General features: G+C 46.1%; 1 protein-coding gene and 1 non-coding gene across 2 annotated transcripts in view; one reads left to right on the top strand and one right to left on the bottom strand.

Moving 5' to 3' along the window:
- The window catches only part of DPYSL2 (dihydropyrimidinase like 2), a 79,609-nt gene that overhangs the window by 11,421 nt on the left and 46,775 nt on the right, over positions 1 to 21,413 (top strand). The window lies entirely within an intron of this gene.
- On the bottom strand, positions 7,693 to 7,811 carry LOC122673083. The gene has a single exon (XR_006334575.1). It is a non-coding gene; the product is annotated as a 5S ribosomal RNA (ribosomal RNA).

The following is a 21,413-nucleotide window of genomic DNA, read 5'->3' as shown; positions in this document are numbered from 1 at the left end:
ACGTGGGTGAAAGTGTACATTTCACCTATGGACATGAGTGCCTTCTGAAGCCGACGCCACGGAATGGGGCCAGCTCAGGTGTCACTGTGCAAATCTTGTCCACGAATGGCTGGAACTGCAAGAACCCATGCACTCCCTGGGATATTTTGGCCTGACCACCTAATGCCTGGTGCCAAGCAGAGCAGAGGAAGAGAGTGAAAAAGATGAATCCTTCTGGAATGTAGCCCCCACTTCCTGAAGGGCTAGCACACACATCCATAGATGCTGTTCTCGTGAAGGAGGCCATTCATGAGTTGAGCTCATAGCCCAGTGGGATTTAGAGTCTGTTAGCCCCTTCTGGGAGCTTCCCAGGTGGCTCAGTGGTAAAGAATCCGCCTACCAGTGCAGGAGATGCAGGAGATGTGAGTTTGACCCCTGTGTTGGGAAGATCCCCTGGAGGAGGAAATGGCAACCCACTCTAGTATTCTTGCCTGGGAAATCCCATGGACAGAGGAGCCTGGCAGGCTCCAGTCTTTGGGGTCGCAAAGAGTTGGACACAGCTGTTTGACTGAACAACAATAGTGTATCCAAAATAATTGCACTTTGACATACAAGGATTCCTTGGTGGCTCAGATGGTAAAGAATCTGCCTGCAATGCAGGAGGCCTGGGTTCGATCCCTGAGTCAGGAAGATCCCCTGGAGAAGGGAATGGCAACCCACTACAGTGTTCTTGCCTGGAAAAGCCTGGTGGGCTGCAGTCCATAGGATCACAAGAGTTGGATACAACTGAGCACACATACGTGGAGGCCCTTCGGGAAGCAGAGACAGTTCTGTTTGGGTCCTAGACCCTATTTCATGGACATTGTGGCATTTACCCTAATCTATTCAGGGTGTGTTGCCTGGCCTCTGGCCCTGAGAACTGGCAGTTACAGCTTTAGGAGTCACCCCAGGCCACAGAAGGGTGACGTCATCTCTTAAGAAGGCATCTCCTTCCTACGTGATCAGGTCTAACTCCTGTATACAGAGGGTGGAGGAGAATCCCATTACTGGTTGCTCCTAGAGCCTATTCTGAGTTTCCATGGAGCAGGATATCCTGATGGTTGGGTATGTCCTGTTAGTCTTGTTGCCCAGAGTGACAGCTAGAACTAGGGGGTGTGGTTGGGAATATGCCTGTGATCGACTCCAGCAAGACCTTTGATGAGAGGGACAGGCTTCCAACAGTCAGCATCGCATGGGCTCAGGGTTCTGCATGGCTAGATAAGAGCCTGCCTGACACATGTGTGTCCAAGGAGACCCTTGTTCCCTGTGCTGGCTGAGTGAGCTGGCAGAGATTTCCCGAGTGCATGGATCTGGCGCTACCCATTACTATATGGCCCGCGGCATCCACGGAAGCTGGCTGCCTGATGAACAGCAGCTTGAGTCTGGACCAAAGCCTTGACCCCTGGTTCCTTCTTCTCTTGGGATCTTTAGCACTGTTCTCCTCTTCTCATGTGAAATCTGACAGGGGAGCCCCTACGTGGCAAGTGAGACTGATGAAAGAGGGCAGCTGTTGCTCACTGGTGGGCCATGGGAGAGCCCGGATCCTCTTCCACTTCTTCCTTCCCCTCCGTCTTGGCAGCTCCTCTGCCTCTGGGAAATCCTAGGGCTTGGGGAAGCACAGTTGGAAACCACCCCACTGCATTCCATCACTCCCCCCAACCCTGCCTGCGTACCTTCTCTCCAGAGCCTGGCGCTGTGACTGCTCCCTGGACAGCCTCAGTGCTGAGTTGTAGGGGAGGAGTCAGAAGTGATTAGTAAGACGGGACATACCCAGTTAGTCACTTAGGAAAACTAACCATGAGGTACGTTTTCAGTGGTTTTCTTGAAGGCACCTCCTGTTCAAGGCAGGAACTAGGATGGAGCAGCTGTTTCATCTCCCTGCCCAGATTGGCCCCGGACTGCTGTGCTTTTCATCAGAGTGACTTTTCATAATAGGTGAACATTCTGTCCTTCTTTAAACGATTAATCATACACGGTGTCTTAAAGGGATAAATGACTGTCATAGGCAAGGGTTGGCAGAAGGGTCTGCCTTTTTCAACCTGCCGTCCATCGCTCTGATCCCTCATCACTCCATTAGGGGCCCTTTCCCTGGCTTTCCCCTTTCTACTCTTTGAAAGGACTTCCCTGTTTCTTCTCGGGAAATGATTGTTTTCTCTGGGCTTTGAGGGCTCTGCCTCCAACTGGCTGCTGTTGTTGGGTGAAGCCATTTACCCAAATTCCTTGCTTTTAGTCTGTCTGAACTGCCATGGTAATGACCCAGGGGAATGACAGTGAGTAGAAATTAGAGTTCTTTCTGGTTAACCCCTATGGGAGCTAGCGCTCTTTGAATGTGACTAAATGTTCCCCTAATGATAGGGAGGATGCTGCGGGGGTGGGGTCCCTGTGGCTGAGGCTGACTGTTCTCTGAAGGGAAATTCTGCGATGAGCCAGTTGCAAACCTCGGCTGCACACTGGAATCCCCTGGGGAGTTTTCCCCAAGCCCAGAGACCAGAACTTCTGATTTGACTGTGCTAGGTAGGCGGTGGTGGTTTAGTCGCTAACTCATGTCCAACTCTTTGCGACCCCGTGGACTGCAGCCCACCAGGCTCCTCCTCCCATGGGATTTTTCCAGGCAAGAACAGTGTTGTGGGTTGCCATTTCCTTCTCCAGGGGATCTTCCTGACCCAGGGATTGAACCTGAGTCTCCTGCATTGCAGGTGGTTTCTTTACCACTGAACCACCAGGAAAGACCTCTAAGTAGGTAGGTTGGTAGTTTTAAAGCTTCCAGTGGTGGCCAGGCTTAAGAGCCAAATCTAGGTGCCTAGTCCAGCGGTTGGATTTCTGTTGAAACTTAATGAAGATCTGCCAAGGTTTCCTAAAAGCTAGAGGTGCCTTCTGCCCTCAGTTCTCTGCTGTATCCAGGCCTCTTTGCCATGGGCGGGGGATTCCAGTGGCGTGACCTGGAGTGGGTGGATCCTGTAGCTGGATACCCTTCAGAAACTTAGGAAACGGGATGGGTCTGAGCTCAGGTCACTGAAAAGGGTCTCCTCCTTCAGGTGCTGTCCTCGGTGTCCTGGAAGGTTTTGTTTAACTGGTACTTAGTAGGGCGCTGGTAGGACTTTGCAGAATCCTATGGACACAGGATCCTGGTAGTCTGCAGTTCTTAGGATCGCACAGAGTCGGACACAACTGAAGTGACTTAGCACTTATGCACATGACTTGGAGTCAGGGTGGGTGAGAGATGATGGACAGTACAGCGTGGGATGAGAGGGGATGCTGAAGGCAGAGTGGAGCTGGGATATGGACTGCCAGGCCCAGCCCTGTGGACCACCTGCTGTGCTGGTTTCCCTGAGGAAACCCTACTGTCTTTAGGTTGAGTCAATAGTGTTTATGACCTATTCTCCCTCTAATGATAGGTCAGACCTGGAATCCTTCCCTGTGGAGAGCCTGTGAGAGAAAAATCAAAGGGGCCTGGTAATAACATAGAATCAGAGACTTTTAAGGCAAGCATTCATATGGTCTGTCCCAGCTCCTCTCTCTCTTTCTCTCAGCTGGGAGAAACTGGAGCATGTTCCAGAGGGTGGAATTGCAAAGAACAGCGCAGGCAGGGCTGGGAGAGGTCCAGCAATCAGAAGCCCAAAGTTTAATTTTCCCTTTCTAGTACTTTCTGTTTGAGTGTGATCTCATATATTTCTATGGCTTCCCTGGTGGCCCAGGAGGTAAAGAATCTGCGTGCAATGCGGGAGACCCGAGTTCGATCTCTGGGTCAGGAAGATCCCCTGCAGAAAGGAATAGCTACCCATTCCAGTGTTCCTGCCTGGAGAATTCCATGGACAGAGGAGCCTGGTGGGCTACAGTCGATGGGGTCAGGAAGAGTCAGACATGACTGAGCGACTTTCACTCATTCAGTATATTTCTAGATGGCAATTTCCATGTCTGTAAGATGGAGATAATAAATTCCTGTTACTTAGGGTTATATGCAAGGTAAGTGAGACTGTGCTGTACATGATTATTGTGACACTTTTGGCACTTATGTGAATCAGTGGACCAATGTTCAATGGATCTGTCCACCTATCTAATCTATGATTTAGCCAGCATCTCTATTCTTTATCTAAATATCGATACCAATTAGGGCTTCCCAGGTGGTTCAGTGGTAAAAAATCTGCCTGCCAATGCAGGAGATATGGGTTTGGTCCCTGGGTTGGAAAGATTCCCTGGAGAAGGAAATGGCAACCCACGCTAGTATTCTTGCCTGGAGAATCCCTTGGACAGAGGAGCCTGGTGGGCTACAGCCCATTGGATTGCAAAGAGCTGGATGTAACCAAGAGACAGATGGCATGGCATCTAAGCTATCATCATCTGTCATTTTTCTTATATATCTAGTTCATATTTCTAGCCGTTTCTTACCTATGTAAATCAATATCATCTGTTTAATCCATCTATCTAATCTGATATCTCAACATTCAAAAACAAGATCATGATATCCCATCCCATCACATGTCAAATAGATGGGGAAAAAGTGGAAACGGGGGTAGATTTTGTCTTCTTGAGCTCCCAAATCACTGCAGAGGGTGACTGCAACCATGAAATTCAAAGACGTTTGCTCCTTAAGAGAAAAACTATGACAAAACTAGACAAAATTTTAAAAAGCAGAGACATTACTTTGCCAACAAAGCTCCGTAAATTCAAAGCTATGGTTTTTCTAGTGGTCATGTATGGATGTGAGAGTTGGACCATAAAGAAAGCTGAGCGCCAAAGAATTGATGCTTTGAACTGTAGTGCTGGAGAAGACTCTTGAGAGTCCCTTGGACAGCAAGGATATCAAATCCTGAATATTTCTGGATAAAAGAAGTCAATCCTGAATATTCATTGGAAGGACTGATGCTGAAGCTGAAGCTCCAATAATTTGGCCACCTGATGTGAAGAGCTAACTCAATGAAAAAGACCCCGATGCTGGGAAAGATTGAGGGCAGGAGGAGAAGGGGATGACATGGGGTAGGATGAGGTGGTTGGATGGCATCACTGTTTCAAAGGACATGAGTTTGAGCAAACTCTGGGAGATAGTGAAGGACAGGGAAGCCTGGTGTGCTGCAGTCCATGGGGTCACAAAGAGTCAGACACGACTTAACTATTGAACAACAGTCTCTCTACTACTGTTCATCTCTCTTGATCCAAGGATGCAGTCATGTACCAGCTGATTCCAGATGGGTTATCTCCCTTTCCTGCCGCTCTGGGAGATCAGAAAGAAATTCAAGCTTAATCTTCACCCCATGTTAATGGAATTCATGTTTCCAACCCAGCAGGAGAAACCATCATCTATAAAAAGCGCTTTAAAATGACTTCTTATACAAAAAATTTTTTTTCACTTTTTTTTTGCCCTCTGAATAATCGCTGAAAGAATTTGGGGCTTAATTTTCTTGACAATTCATTTGACCCCACACATGCAAAGCAGTGTCATCAACAAGCAGCTTATCCAGTGAATAACTCTTGCTAGATTTGACTTTTTAGCCAAAAAAGGAATTCAAATGGGGCCAATTTTATAATGGGTTGTTATCATGCTGTTGAGCGCCTGGACCCCTCGTTTTTCGTGGTGGATTCATGCAAGGAGGTCTGCATTCCCTTGCACAAGCATCACTCTTCCCACAGCCTCAAGACTTGCCGCGCTTCCAGTGCCTGGCCTCGGGTCAGTCCTCTGGCAGTGCTGGTGACAAATTCTTCTCTAGGGGCTGTTTTGGCAAAGGAGCTTTTAGCCTTAGAGGGCCTCACACTCAGAGACGTGTGGCAAAGGAGTCCTATGGGACTCAGAGCTTGCTCCTCTCTGGCAGACTGGCCAGGGACCCATTCCTCTCCTGTGGGATCAAATGAAGGGACTGTGTCAGACCCCTCAGAGGTGACAGTGTTGGGCCCTGACGGTTGGTGCCTGGTATTTTTTTTTTAATGTATTAAAATGTATTTAAGAAACACAAAATGTGTGTTTTTTTTTTAATGTATTTTATTGAAATATGCTCAATTTACAAACCTGTTAGTTTCAGGTGTATAGCACAGTGACTCAGCTACACACACACACATTCTTTTTCAGATTCTTTCCCTTCTGGGCCACTATAAAATACTGAGCATCATTCCTTGTGCTGTACAGCGGGTCCTTGTTGGTTTATCTGTTTTATAACGTGCTTTTGTGCTCAGTCGCTTCAGGTGTGCCCGACTGTAGCCCGCCAGGCTCCTCTGTCCATGGGATTTCCCAGGCAGGAATACTGGAGTGGGTTGCCATTTCCTTCTATAGGGAATCTTCCCAACCCGGGGATCGAACCCTTGACTCCTGCGTCTAATGCATTGGCAGGCAAATTCTTTACCCACTGAGCCACTGGGAAAGCCCCGTTTTTATATATCTCAGTGTGTATATATTAGCCAAACCTCCTAATTTATCCCTCCCCGCACGTTCCTCTTTGGTAACCATGAATTGGTTTTCCATGTCTGTGGATCTATTTCTGTTTTAGAAATTAGTTCGTTTGTATCTTTTTTAAAAAAAGATTCCACATGTAAGTGAAATCATGTGATATTTGTCTTTCTCTGTCTGGCTTACTTCACTTAGGATAATAATCTCTAGGTCCATCCATGTTGTCCATCCATGCAGACAATGTCTTTTTTTCTATATTCACTTCTGCTTCTTTCATTCAGCTGGGAATCTTTATTATTGTCGTTTATTTATTTTTTGCTTTGGCTCATTAGCTCCACAAATCATGGAGGTAGGAAAAAATGGCAGAACAGATCCCTAGTTAAAGCAAAAAGAGAGTGTAGTTAGAAAACTATGTCCTGAGGGATTGGCAGATAATTTGGGGGTCGCTCTGAGCCCCCGGTTCCCTCACGGCTTCCCTGGTGGCTCAGTCAGTAAAGAATATGCCTGCAGTGCAGGAGACCCAGATTTGATCCCTTGGTCAGGAAGATCCCCTGGAGAAGGGAATGGCAACCCACTCCAGTATTCTTGCCTGGAAAATCCCATGGACAGAGGTGCCTGGCGGGCTATGGTCCATGGGGTTGCAAAGAGTCGGACATGACTGAGCAACTTCCACTTCACTTCACTTCACTGAGCCCTGTGGAGGGGGGTGGACTTTGTATTTTGGAGACAGTGTAGTTTTTGCTTCAGAGTTAAATGCAAGCCCCACAGAATATCCCAACAACAGGCTCAGAACTGGTGGTTTGTTTTAGCGTCTTTTAACATAATTAGATGGGGGCTTCAGCCCTGTGTGTAGAATGGGCATTTAAGTTATTGTCCAAATTGGATGTGCTTTTGAGAGTGAAAAGGCTGCTCCTAGTTGTTATGCTTGGTGAGCTGCAGTCCACGAGGTCACGGAGTCGGACATGACTGAGCGACAGAATAGCAGTTGTTACGCCAGGACAACAGCGTAGAGCTGGCTGCCCAGGTACGCTCCAGTATGCGTCACTCTTCCTCCAAGGGGCTTGCATTGAGTTTTCTTGTCCTCTGAATGCCTCTGAAGGGGAATGACCCAGTGGCTGCTCTCTGGACCCATGCACCAACCTGCAAGGAATCGTAGCAGGGAGCTGCATGGTTCCATCCTTTGCACAAGATACAGTAGAAGAAGGTAAGATGATTTGGAAGGAACAGAAAACGGATACAGTTTATTGGAGTCTGTGCCCCACTGCAAACCCTGTACACTGCATTTCTTTTCTTTCTTTTAAAGCCTACAGCATCTGATATTTCCAGGCAGTCTCCCATCCAAGTACTAACCAGGCCCGACCCTGCTTAGCTTCTGAGATCAGATGAGATCGGGCGTGTTCAGGGTGGTATGGCCGTAGACTGTACACAGCATTTCTAATCCTTACGTCGACCCTGAAGATAGCTGGGCTTGTCTTCATGCTGTGGGTCTTCCCAGGTGGCTCAGTGGTAAGGATTTCGAATGCCAGTGCAGGACATGCAGGAGACGCAGGTTCGATCCCTGGGTTGGGAAGATCCTCTGGAAGAGGAAATGGCAACCCACTCCAGTATTCCTGCCTGGGAAATCCTGTGGACAAAGGAGCCTGGTGGGCTATAGCCCCTGGGGTCACAAAGAGTCGGACAGGACTGAACGTGCACATACTCATCCTCAGGCTGTAAATGAGTAATGGGAATCCAGAGAAGCCAGGTGACTTGCCTAAAGCCATGGAACTTGCACGGGTTAGGGCTGGGCTCTTGGCACTCTTGGACCACAGAATAAAGAGCACTGCTTGCTTTTGAACAGTCAAAGAGCGTGCTCACGGGAATTCTCTGGCGGTTCAGTGGTTAGCGCATGTCACTTCAGTCGTGTCTGACTCTTTTGTGACCCCATGGACTGTAGCCTGCCAGCCAGGCTCCTCTGTCCACGAGATTCTCCAGGCAAGAATACTGGAGTGGGTTGCCATGCCCTTTTCCAGGGGATCTTCCCAACTCAGGGATTGAACCCACATCTGTTATGCCTCCTGCCTTGGCAGGTGGGTTCTTTACCACTGGCACCACGTGGGAAGCTCCCAGTGGTTAGTTCTCTGCGCTTTCACTGTGGAGGGTGTGGGTTCAATCCCTGGCCAGTAAACTAAGATCCTGCAAGCTACACTGCATGGCCAAACCAACAAATGAAAACAAACCAAAAATCCAGCCCCTCCCTAAAATAAAGAGTGTGCTCAGCAATGCTGCTCTGTGCCCAGCATCCAGATGCTTCACAGACATCCTGGATACAGTGCCCACCTGCAGTTTGTGATGGGGCATTGGGCTGCCCAGTCCCGAAGACACAGAAAGATCCTTTGACCCAGCTTGTATGTAGAAGTCATTTTTCTGTGATATGAAGGGAGAACTAGTGATCAGCTAGTGATTGTCTGTCACCGAGCGGGAGGCTGCGTCCAGCAGGGGAAGATGCTCACCTAGATGGTGGTGTGTCAAGCATCTCTGATCTCCCAACAGAAGCACAGGATGGATGCCTTAGCTGTCCCCTTGCATCCCAGGAGGGATTTGGAGAGCAATCAGAAGGAATGACTCATGCCGTGCATTCATCAACTGAACTTAATCCCTCTTCTGGAGCCCAGGAGCCCTTCTCTCTGCACAGCCAGATGGCGGCACGCAAGCCGCTTCAAAGGTCTCCTGGCCCTTGCCTGGGCCCCATCTCTCCCCATTTCTCTGAATCACTTTGGCTCGGCCCCCACTAGCAAGGGTCATAACGCTCAGCCCTTCACAAGCCTGGCTGTGGAACACCTCGGGCACATGGCATTTTTCGAGGAGGAGCAGGAACAGGGAAGATCAAACAGTTTCTCAGACTTGGGGTTGTAGCTCTCTGCATTGTTTTTTCCCTTATGGAGATCCTCTAAGGAGAAGCATGAGGTCTAACGGAAAGAATTTGAGGCCTCAACTTCTTGATGACACGTCTTCACAGAGCCAGGAATCAAGAGACCTTAATTCGGGTCTTGACCCTCTACTCATTAGCTCAGGCAAGTTACCCCACGTTTCTGTCTTGGTTTTGTCAGTTGTCAAAAGGGCCAGGATCAGCCTGTCTTGCCTAATAGGGTTGCTGTAAGGATTTTGTGAGATGGTGGGTGTGACACGGCTTGGGCAGGTTCTGTAGGAGGGGAGTAGGCCCTGTAGTCCAGTTTTTTAAATTTTTATTTTATTTTGGCTGCTCTAGATCTTACTTGGTGCCTGTGGGATCTTTAATTACAGTGTGCGTGATCTCATTTCCTGACTCGGAATCGAATCCGTGCCCTCTGCGTTGAGGACTCAGAGTCTTAACCATTGGACCACCAAGGAAGTCCCTGCAGCCCAGTTTTGATCCTGACAGTCACAACTTTTTTTATTTTAAGAACATTTATGTGGCTGCACTGGGTCTTTGTTGTAATATGCAGGATCTTTGTTGATGCATGTAAGATCTAGTATCCTGACCAGGGATCAAAGCTAGGCCCCCTGTAATGGAAGCCCAGTCTTAGTCACTGGGCCACCAGGAAAACCCAGTCAAAACCCTCTATCATGACACCTGGATCCTGAGAGGTTTGAAGGGCTAACTTTGCTTCCTGGTGGCAGTTGACTTTAGCAGTCATTTCTCATTTCATTATACACCTCTCCTCTTATTCTTCTTCCACTGAGACTCAATTAAAATGGGCAGTGTGGCTCTGACATGACATTTCCTTGGGCGTTACAGAGGTACCTCTTTACTGTCACCCAAATTTCTTTCCTGGCTGAAAGCATTCAGCTCTGTTCATTGGTGAGTTCTGCCACTCCCTCCCCAAGAAAACACACTTTCCATCTTAGTTTGGTAAAGGAAGATTTTCTTTGCTGAATTTTATATCCTGCTTAGTGGGGTATTCAGAATATCTGATCATTTTCTCTCTTTTTAAAAGATTTTAAAAACTGAATTAATTTTTGACTGTGCTGGGTCTTTGTTTGCGCTCATTTTCCCTAGTTGGGGTGAGTGGGGACTGCTCTAGTTTTGGTGCCTGGGCTTCTCACTGTGGCAGCTTCTCTTGTTGCCGAGAACAGGCTCTGTTGTGGCGCGCAGGCGCGTGGTATATTCCTTGGGACCTGTGTCCCTGCGTCAGCACACGGATCCTTAACCACCGGACCACTAGGGAAATCCTAAAGTTTTTTTTTTTTTTTAACATGGAGAATTTTTAAGGTCTTTATTGAATTTGTTACAATATTGCTTCTGTTGTTTCATATTTTGATTTTTTTTTTGGCCGCAAGGCATGTGGCATCTTATTAGCTCCCCAACCAGGGATTGAACTTGAACCCTCTGCATTAAAAGGCAAAGTCTTAACCACTGGATCACTAGGGATGTCCCATGTTCTCTTTTTATAGTTTAGAAAAAGGTGCTTTTAATTGATGGTTGGCTCAAAGGGCAGGTAAAGCCTCAACATCAAAATCGCTGTTGCTGGGGGATGGACACCTGACCCCAGGCTCTGGGTGTGGGCTGTGTCTGGGACGTAGAGGTGATTTGTTGCAGTCGCCTCATTTTGCAGCTGGAACACTGAGGCCCAGGGCTTTCTCCAGGTCTGTGCCCTTTCTCCATAGGGCACACTTATGTCTGTAGCTGGTGCAGCTTCTGTGCATTTTAGCCCCCTACCGACAGTGAGTTCTGGTAATGGCCAGAGAAGCTTTCCCATTGCACAGACATGCATCTCTAATAGTAAGCTCACTTTCCAGAGGATAACTGAAAATGGCCTTGCTGTCCCACTTTGAAATGTGAGCTTTCATTAAGTGACAAGGCCTCTTAATGAAAGACAAACTGGAAAAGTTGATCAATAAAAGGCAATAGGTTCTGCTACATCAGGAGATGGAAGGCTGTTGTTCATTCTGGATCCTTTGGCTTGGGCAGACGGGCTTTTGTTCTGATAGAGTCAGGGGATCCAAAAGTTACATGCTGTGAGACATTTCTGCCTCTCTGACAGAAATCCTCTCTTTGTGCTGTCTCCTTGCCAGTTGAAGATGTCCTCTAGCGACTGATAGCTTTTCCATCCATGATTCTGCCAGAAAATGCTATTTTCCTGATTACCTTTCCTCCTCGTGGATTGGTTTGGCCCTGTCTTTTCCTCATTCTCTTTGTCTTTAAGGCAATTTGCAAAAAGACAGTCTATTCTTATTGTTTCTTCTTAGGAATTGCATCAAGAGGAGATGCTCAGTAACTGGAGTCTCATCAGTTTAGGCTTCATTCACTTATTCTGTCATTATTTATGTGTGAATAAATGTATTGGCTTACACACACTATATTGGCTCTTTAAAAATAAAAAATATATATAATTTATTTACCATAAAATTCACTCTTTTAAAGTGCACACATTTTTTTTTAGGGTATTCACAGGATTGTGCAAACATCACTCCTCTCTAATTTCAGAACGTTCCTTGTGTTGTTCATTAGTCACTCAGTCGTGTCTGACTCTTTGCGACCCCATGGACTGCAGCCCGCCAGGCTCCTGTGTCCATGGGATTTCCCAGGCAAGAATACTGGAGCGGGTTGCCATTTCCTTCTCCAGAGGATCTCCTTGACCCAGGGATTGAACCAGAGTCTCCTGCGTTGCAAGCAGATTCTTTACTACTGAGCCACCAGGGAAGCCCTTAGAACATTCTTACTCTTCCCCAAAGAAGCTCCATATTAATTAGCAGTTACTTGTAATTTCCCAGACCATGGCAAAAACGAAAACAGAAAGTTCTCTGCTGATTTGCCTGCTCTGGACATTTCATAGAAATGGAATCACACAATATGTGGTGTTTTCTGTCTGGCTTCTTTCCCTTAGCATGATGTCTTCAAGATGCACATTGTTGAATGTATTAGTACCTTACTCCTTCTTATGGACAAAAAATATGTTGTAGAATATACTACATTTTGCTTATCCATTGATCAGTTGATGGATTTAAGGCTGTTTCCACTTTTTGGCTTTTCTGAATGAATATTATCACTTGTAGGCAACTTTTTATGTGGACATACATTTTCCTTTCCCTTGGGTATCTTTGCAGGAGCAGAATTGCTGGCTCACATGGTAATTCGGTCTTTAACTTTTTGAGGAACTTTCAAACTGTTTTCCCAAAGTGAAATTTTACATTCTGACCAACAGCGTCCAAGGGCCCCAATTTCTCCATACCTTCACCAACACCTATTGCTTTCTTTTTAGGATTACAGCCATCCCTAGGGGTGTGAGGTGGTATTTCATTGTGGTTTTGACTCTAGGCTTTATTATAAAGCCAGTCCACTTGTTCATGGACCTTTAGTCACACTTTTCTTAACCCATGATGTGAGAACTTGGTTTTGAGTATGTTTTCCTCACTCTGCATGGGGATATCGGATATGAAAAGTATAAAGATGTTCCTAGAGATGAGAAAGAATAATTGAAATTAGGGATGTCCCAGATAAACAGGCTTCCCTGATGGCTCAGCGGGAGACGTGGATTGGGTCCCTGGGTCGGGAAGATCTCCTGGAGGAGGCCATGGCAACCCACTCCAGTATTTTTGCCTGGATAATCTCATGTACTGAGGATCCTGGTGGACTACAGTTCATGAAGTCGCAAAGAGTCAAACATGATTGAGCAACTAGGCATGCATACATGCAGAAAAACAGGACTTTCTGTCCTCACCCCTGACAGTCCCAGAAATCCTCACTCTGGGGTTCACTGTCCCTGGCTGGCTGGACTGGCCACTTCCTTCCCTTTCAGACCCCTCTCTGCCCCTCCAGATGCACTGCTGTGTCACCATGGGTCCCAGAGTGAGTCCTGTTTTTCTGTCTTTTATGAGTACCCTTTATTCTGCTTGGACTTCCTTGGTAGCTCAGTCGGTAAAGAATCTGACTGCAGTACAGGAGACCCGGGTTCGATCACTGGATCGGCAAAGATCCGCTGGAGAAGGAAATGGCAAACCACTCCAGCATCCTTGACTGGAAAATCCCTTGGACAGAGGAGCTTGGTGGGCTGCAGTCCCTGGGTTGCCAAGTCAGACATGACTGAATGATTTCACTGTGTTTATTCTGCTTTATGGTGGGGTGGGCAGGTAAGAGGTCTTGTGCCGGGGAGGTAACTTGGCCAAGGCCTTGTAGCCTCTTTGCTCCAGTGTTCTCTCTGACACCTTCTGTAGACTGCCAGGCCAGGGCAGTCTGCCGAGGACCGGAGATCTCCCAGGCTAGTCTGTGCCTGCCTCAGACGGACATCTCTGCTTTCCATAGGCCAGCATAATAAAACTAATCACATCCTGCATCTGTTGCTCACAGTCTTTACTCAGGGTTGCTTTCTGCCTCTGTAAGATCAATTGTTGTTCAGTTGCTCGGTTATGTCTGACTCTTTGCAACCCCATGGACTGCAGATGCCAGACTTCCCTGTCCTTCACTATCTCCTGGAGTTTGCTCAAACTTATGTCCATTGAGTCAGTGATGACATCCAGCTATCTCATCCTCTGTTGTCCCCTTCTCCTGCCTTCTGTCTTTCCCAGCATCAGGGTTTTTTCTAACGAGTCAGCTCTTCACATCAGGTGGCCAAATTATTGGAGCTTCAGCTTCAGCATCAGTCCTTCCAATGAATATTCAGGATTGATTTCCTTTAGGATTGACTGGTTTGATCAAGAAGGTGGGAAATAACCCCCACTTCTGAGGAAACTGCAGAATAGAGAGGTTAACTGACTTGCCCAAATCCACCCAACTAACATGAGGCTGCAGACGACTCAGACCCTGGTCATCTGGATCTCTGGTCGGCGCCTGTCCTGCTTGGCATGTTGCTGTGGTCATCAGGTGTGATGCATGGTTTCAGTGCATGCCCTGGATCTCAGAGGACTCTGTTGTTGCTTTCCGGATGCTTCTGATGTCATAGTGATGAACACCTCATAAAACTGTGAACTGAGAATGGTGCTGGGTGGCTGGGGCTGCATTGATGTGGGTGGAGGGAGAGATAACAACCTGGGAGGATGTGGTCCTTCCCAGTGCCGTTTCAGTGTTAGTCTGTGTAATCTCTGTGGTTTCCTCCACTATGAAACCCTATTCATTCATCCATCAAGTCATTCACACATTCGTGGTCTTTATTAGGCCACTTGGCAGGTTCTGGTCTAGCCATTAGGACCGCAGATATGGGCTCTATTCTGTTCTATTGATGCCTACTGGGGAGACCCACAAAGAAAGGATTACAATAAAATGTGATCATTTTAATTTTTAAAATAAAAGAAGAATTTTGTTTGGCTGTACTGCATGGCTTGTGGGATCTTAATTCCCTAACTAGGGATCGAACCTGTGACCTCGGTAATGAAAGTGTGGAGTCTTAACCACTGGACTTCTGGGGAATTCCCAAAATGTAACCATTTTTAGATGAAGGGTCAGGGGCAACAGAGAAGAAGAAATATTTAAAATGGGCCAGAGATGGTTATGGAAAAGCTTCCCCAAATAGGTCCAAGACTTGGATGAAGGCGCTGAAGGCTGGCCAGTATTCTGTCCTGGATTCTGATTGTGGAGTGGGCATTAGGAGGAGGTGTCCAATTAAAAGAGAGGCATGGGTGAGTGGATTGAGGCATGTGGAGTTAAGTATACGTAAGAGTGTGGAATGCTTTAGAATTTACAAGGAGATCAGTTTTGCTGGGTATATATATATTATCCTGATGATTATGGGGCCAGAATGCCAGTTATTATCACTGTTATTTAACATTATCCTGGAAGTCTTAGTCAATGTAATATGACAGGAAAAATAAGAAGTAACACTTTCAGAAAGCAAAATCCAAATGATTGGTATTTGTTAGGTGGTTTACCATAAATACTCAAAGGAATTAACTGAAGAAAATAATTGGCTCTAAGAAGAAAGCTTATTAAGATGACTGAGTGTAGAAATATATTATTAAAAATTAATAGCTTTGCCATATGCCAGAAAGAACCAGTTGGAAAATATAATTTAAAAATCCCATTCACAATAGCAGCACAAAATATAAAGTAACCAAAAATTACAAGAATACATTTGTATGTTTTGGACCCAAGAAAAGACTTTAATCAATTTAAAAAGTGCTATGTTAATGAATATAAAGACCTAATACTCTGAAGAAGCAGATTATTTAGAGATTAATTATAAATTCAGTGTGATTCCAACCAAAACTTTAAAAAGTGTTGTTGTTTTTTTTTCTTTTTTTGGACACCGGACTGAATCTGAAGTTCTGGTGGAAGAATCAATAGGTAATAAGAACTAAGAGAAATTTGTAAGAAGCATAATGAAGAAAAGGATGAGACCTCTAGATATTTTAAAAATATAATAATTTAGGTGGCATGGTCCTAGCTCCAGAAGAGACACATACATCAGTAGGAAAAAATAGAAAATCTGTAAGTGCCAACTGTATTTAAGTATTTGGTGTATGAAAAAAATAACATTTCTAACTCAGAGTGGAATGATAACATAGTTACAATATTATGCTGAGATAGTTAACTATTTGAAAAACAAGGAAAAGTAAACTCCTTACCTCAAATCATATGCCAAAATACCTTCCAAATGGGTTAATGTTAAATTTCAACAACAAAGTCAAAAGAGAAGCAGAAAAAAAATATAATCAAAGGGTCATAGAAGGTATTTCATCAAAGGTAGAAATCAGAAAAGATGGTGACACTGGACTACACAGAAATTAAAACCCCCATCACAGTAAAATAATTAAAAGAAAAACAAGCAGTAGGAAATTTTATTTGCAATATATGACATAGAGCTGATAATATTTAACATATGAAATCGTAACATTTTAATGAAAGAGGCTTTAATAGTGAATGTAAAGGGCATGAACAAGGTATTCACAAAAGAAAAATAAGTCTCCTATTAAACTTAAGCAGAAATATTCATCTGGATGAGTAATGAAAGAAATACAAGTTAACTTAGCAATGAGCTAAGTTTTGTCTACCAGATTTTCAGATGTTTAACCCAATGTTTCCGTGAAATGGGCCTCATAGACTGCTGATGGGTGTTTATATTGGGATGACCTTTGTGGGGGGCAGTAAGACACTAGTTAACAGGAACTTTAAAATTGTAATAGCATTGACACATATACACTACCATGCATAAAGTAAATAGCCAGTGAGAAGCTGCTGTATAGCACTGGAACTCAGCTTGGTGATCTGTGATGACCTAGATGTGGGGACGGGGCGGGTGGGAAAGAGACTCAAGAGGGAGGGGATATTTGTGTATACGTAGCTGATTCACATTCTTATAAAGCAGTTATGCTCAATTAAAAAATAAATTTAAAAAAGAAGAAGTTTATGAAGAAAAAATATTCATACCCCTTGATCCAGGATAATCTATGTGCAAACATTTAGTGGTAAGGATGTTCACTGCAATTGTGAGAAAAAATTAGAAACAACCTAAGTGACCAAAATAAGTGATTGATTAAGTAAATTATGGCCACTTCTAGAACAAAATGGTATGGAGTCATTAAAAAAACATTGTGGAAAATATTTATTAATATGAGTATGTTCACAGTGTATTGATGGAGAAAAGCAGGGCTTGATCACGTGTCCAATTTGATTTTACCTTTTTTTAGAGAAAAGCTTTATTGAAGTGTAATTTAAACTATAAAATTATACTATTTTCATAAAGGATATATATGTATGTATAGTGGGTAGGAAAAAAGATTGCATAGGCATACATCAGCATATTAATAGTGATTTTCTTTGAATGATGGAATAATAAAAATTTTTCCTTCAATTTTTTGGCATGTAAGTGCCTTCACACTTAAAGGAATTTTATAAAAAGCAAATTCCCTTGAAATTGTCATTTTCATCTGGGTTGCTATCTCTTACCCTTGTCATTCCTGGGAAGAAAGAAAATATAATGTGAGGCAGTGCTTAAATTTATGTATAGTTGCGCTGGGGTGTTTGTGTAGCGCCTAAACTCTCCACCATCCACACAGTTATAAAGCGTCATGGAAGCTCCCTGAGCAGCTGGGTCCCTTATCCGGCTTAGATCTTGTTGTCCAGATACACTGGCTGCTAGTCAGAGTCTTCTTAATCAACAAGAAGAAAAAAGACCCATTGAACTGCCAGCCCTCAGCCCGAGATGGGCAGCACATCATGGTACAAGGGCCGTGGTTCAGACTGCAGAGATGTTATGCTATGTTTTTGAATCCAGTCCAGATTCCTAGGAGGAAAACACCCGTCAATTATGCTGGCTTTAGATAGATCCCAGTCAACACATGACATCACCAACTCTTCCTTCCCTGGCCGCCTTTATTTGGAGGGGATGCAAGGAGAATTGTGCAACGTTGGAACAAACAGTGGAGCACGGATCCCCTGTGCTTTTGTTTCTGGGTTGAACTCCAGCCTGGTGGCCACTGTTCTCTTTATTATACACAGCGAGTCTGTCACAGCGGCTTTGCACAAGTGTGTTAATCGCTCAGTCGTGTCTGACTCTCTGTGACCCCATGGCCTGTAGCTCACCAGGCTCCTCTGTCCATGTGATTCTCAGGGCAGGAATACTGGAGTGGGTGGCCATGCCCTTCTTTGTACAAGCTTTGTGCAAGGGAGGAATCGTTCGGTTGCTAATTAGAGCCCCATGTTTACGACAGTTCTTGTTTGAATGAGGTGCTCTCGTCCTTATTATGTTATCTGGTGGGTGTCCACATGTGCCGTCCTGAATTACAGTAGGTGTGACCTCACTCTCACTCTGGTCTGTATTTTCAGAGAAAGATGACTGTCACTAGATCCCAGGGTGTGTTTGATTATCTCCTTTGATAGGAGTGTAAATGTGACCTTGTTTGATGAAGCGGCTTGCTATCCTTTCCTGTTATTGGCAGTGACCTTGGGCCAGAGCATTTCGATATGGCTCTTCACATTACGTATGTCAGTCTGTGTGTTTCATTAGGAAGCTGTAAGTCCTTGAGTTTCTGGTCAGGTTCCCTTCCCCACAAGGATCCAGCAGGAAGGAAAACAGACAGATGCAGTCTTTGCACGTGAAAGCCTTGTGGTGTGACTTTTATTTTTTCGTGATGTTCTGCACAGCCCTGTAATCTCTTATTTTTGGCAGGCCGGCCCCGAATCTGTGGTCGCGTAGTCCCAGGCAACCAAAGGCTGAGACAAACAGAGGAAGTGTCATTACTCACATGTTTCCCCCGCCACCTCATCTTGGCCCGACACGGCCAGTGGCCACCCCCTCTTTGAGGTGGAGCTCCTCAGAGCTGAGTCTGACCCAGCCCCACACAGGGTCCTTTTCAGTGGTCTCCCCCCCAGCCCCTGGGGTCCCCGTCCCTCATTAGTTTCCTGTATGCCTTTCATCATTTGTTTGTAGTCTGGAGTTTATTTATGGCAGACTTTGTGGTGAAAACTGGGAAGTCTCTTTGCAGGGCAAGAATAGAGAACGCAGATGTAGAGAACAGACTTCTGGACCCAGCAGGGGATGGAGAGGGTGGGAAGAATTGAGAGAGAAGCACTGAAGTATATACACTACTATATGGAAAATAGCGAGCTAGTGGGAAGCTGCCGTGTAACGCAGAGAGCTCAGCCCGGTGCTCTGCGATGACCTAGAGGGGTGGGGGGTGGTGGGAGGTAGGTTCAAGAGGAAGTGGACACATGTACTTAATGGCTGATTCACTTTGATGTATGGCAGAAACCAACACAACACTGTAAAGCAATTATCCTCCAATTAAAAGTAAAAAAAAACAACTGGGAAGTCTCTTCCATTTTCTTAAAACAGCCTGGAGGCCACAGGAGGTAGAGTAGGGAGCTCGCCTCCTCCCCTTCCACCCCCAGCACAGGCATGTAGGCACACACTCATATGTGCACACATGCATGGGTGTACACACACAAGCAGGCACACACACGTGTGCACACACAAGCAGGCACACACATGTGCACACACATGCACATGCATGTGTGAATATACATACACTCATGCATAACACATAGCTTCTGGTCGTCATCCTGGTACCCGGGGCCTTGTGTCTGGTAAAGGATGCTGATGGAAGGGGAGGGTCTGCTCAGGAAATCTGCAGATCCTGGGGCTGCCAGTGCTTCCAGCATTTAGGAAACACACCTCCTTCTCCTCCCTGCCTGGAGAGCAAAAGGGGAAAACCAGGTCATCCATCGCAGCCTGGAGTTACCGTATCCCCGGGGGGCCTTTGAAAATATAAACAGCCTCAATATTCTGAAAGCCTGCTGGAGATTCACACTGCCGTGATGTTTCCAGGGTAAGATCAGGTTTCATTGCTTGTGATTGGAATTACGTGGACTTTCTTCATGATGATTATTTTGTGTTCTCTGCTCTGCTTGGCCGTTTTTTCATAATCCAAATAGATGCATTTCTTCAAGCTTAAGACATTCCATTGGATGGGAAGATTGTTTCCATCATGGTGTCCTGGGGTCAGAGAGAGGGTGGGGAGGGTGGTTCCCTGGTGGGGGGGTGAAAAGTCTATACTTAGGCTTGTTGACAGAGGGTCTCTATGAGGCTTCCTGCTCTAGCGTTCACTGTCTTTTATTTTATGACCCATGCCTACTTGCTGTGTAAACAGGACAGATTTGTTTTGCTTGTTTTTGTCTAACTCAGTTTTATGCAGGAGACTGTTTGGCTGGATGAATACCTTAAAGTCCTAGGCCTCTCTTCTGGCACTGGGAGCCTCTGGCCTTCTCCTCTCAATAATGTCTTTATCTGCTGCCTTCCTACATTGTTACCCCTCGTGGGTCCTCCACCTGAGCCTGTCACCCTCCCCTGCCGCCCTGAACCCTGTCCCTGCCACCCAGCCCACAGCAGCGCTGGAGGGTTCTGTGCCTCCACAGTGCCCAAGCCCCGACCCCTTCACATTCTATGTCAAAGCCCAATTGAGCATGTGGAGAAGACTGACTTCATGCCAGGAATTATGTCAAGCAGTCTTACAGGCTCAATACATTCCTATTTTACTTTCAATTTATTTTGCAAATGGTTGTGTAAGACCTACTCTGGCAGACACTGGGATAAGCCCTTTATAAACACCAGTTCCTAACAACACTGCAAGGGAATGCTGTTAGCCCCATTTGACAGATGGGAAAACTGAGGCCTGGAGAACATGAAGGATTCAGAGTTGTGCAGCTAGTGGATGGCAGAGCTGGGTGCTGGCTCAGGCTGCCAACTGGTGCTCTAACTTAAAAAAAATTATTATTTTAGATTAATTTTTAATCTAAAGTTAAGTTTCAGCTGTAAAATTAACTTTTCTTGGAATGTCTCTAGTTGCGGTGCATGGGCTTCTCATTACGGTGGCTTCTTTTGTTGCGGAGCATGGGCTCCAGAGCACAGGCTCAGTGGTTGTGGTATAAGGGCTTAATTGCCCTGCAGCATGTGGGATCTTCCCGGACCAGGGATCGAACCCATGTCCCCTGCATTGACAGGCAGACTCCCAACCACTGGAGGACCAGGCGAGTCCCTGCGCTCACAAACACACGCGTATTTGATGGGTGGGGTTGAAGCCCCGTTGCCTGATCAGGGCGTTTGAGAGTCAGCTGGCTTGCAGGCTGTGCAGTCCCTGTCCGTGAGGATCCTCAGGACTTCAGACGGCTTAGAGGAATTCCAGGACCCGAGCCTCAGGCACACTCGGTGTTTCTCCCACCACCGATGCCTGGATGCGAGGGGCCGCAAACTTGGCTTGTCTCCAGACGGAGACTCAGCGCGCCGGTCTAATTACAGGAAACAGGGCCCTCTCCACAGTTAGTCAATGATTTCGACATCTCTTGGAGAAATTCTGCATGGACCTGGAGTTGGAGGCTTGGCTGGAATGCTCACCTCTGGCTTCCCTTGCCTGCTCCCCCGGGCCATGGTTTCATCAGGCTGCTTGCAGCGGGCACTTCCTGTTCAGTGTCTTATCTGTCTGTAAGCGTTCATGGAGCTGAGAGAAAGCACAGCTGTGCTCTCTGCACTTGGGGCCCAGGGGCCTGGGCTGCTGCCTTGGCTTGCTGGCCTCACAAGGCGGCCTTGAGGGGATCAGCTTATGAGTCAGATGGACGAAGCTAAGAGAAGGTATGAGG

Source organism: Cervus elaphus, chromosome 16, assembly GCF_910594005.1.
Source record: "Cervus elaphus chromosome 16, mCerEla1.1, whole genome shotgun sequence".
NCBI classification, from domain to species: Eukaryota; Metazoa; Chordata; class Mammalia; order Artiodactyla; family Cervidae; genus Cervus; species Cervus elaphus.
The sequence above is the reverse complement of the archived record's forward strand: the minus strand, read 5'-3'. Positions and strand labels throughout refer to the sequence as shown.